The following is a 714-nucleotide window of genomic DNA, read 5'->3' on the forward strand; positions in this document are numbered from 1 at the left end:
TTTATGCACCAACCACTAAAGCCAGTGATGATGGAACTGAAGAATTCTACCAATTTCTTAAGTCTGAAATTGATCAAATATGCAATCAAGTTGCATTGATAGTTACTGGAGATTGATATGCAAACGTTGAAATCAAAGAGAAAGGATCAGTATTTGGAAAATATGGCCTTGGTGATAGAAATGATGCTGTAGGTCATATGATAGAATTCTGCAATACCAATTACTTATTCATTTCAAATACCTTCTTAAACAATATAAAAGATTATTATTCACCTGGACCTCATCAGATGGAATGCACAGAAATCAAATTGACTACATTTGGGGAAAGAGACGGTAGAAAAGCTCATCATCAGCCAAAACAAGGCCAAGGGCAGATTGTGGAACAGACTATCAATTGCTTTTATGCAATTTCAGGTTAAATCTGAAGAAAATTAAAACAAGTCCACAAGAGCTAAAATATGACCTTGAACATATTCTACCTGAATTTAGAAATCATCTGAAGAACAGATTTGATGCATTAGACTCTAATGACCGAAGACTAGAAGAGTTGTGGGTAACATCAATAGCATCATACAGGAAGAAAGCAAAAAGGTCATTAAGAAGAAATGAAAGATAGAAAAGGCCAACATGAATATCAGAAGAGACACTGAACTCACTCTCCAGTGTAGAGATGCCAAAGCAAATGGAAGAAATGAGGAGGTAAAATAGCTGAAC

This window comes from Chrysochloris asiatica, unplaced genomic scaffold (genome assembly GCF_000296735.1).
Source record: "Chrysochloris asiatica unplaced genomic scaffold, ChrAsi1.0 scaffold00013, whole genome shotgun sequence".
Lineage (NCBI taxonomy): Eukaryota > Metazoa > Chordata > Mammalia > Afrosoricida > Chrysochloridae > Chrysochloris > Chrysochloris asiatica.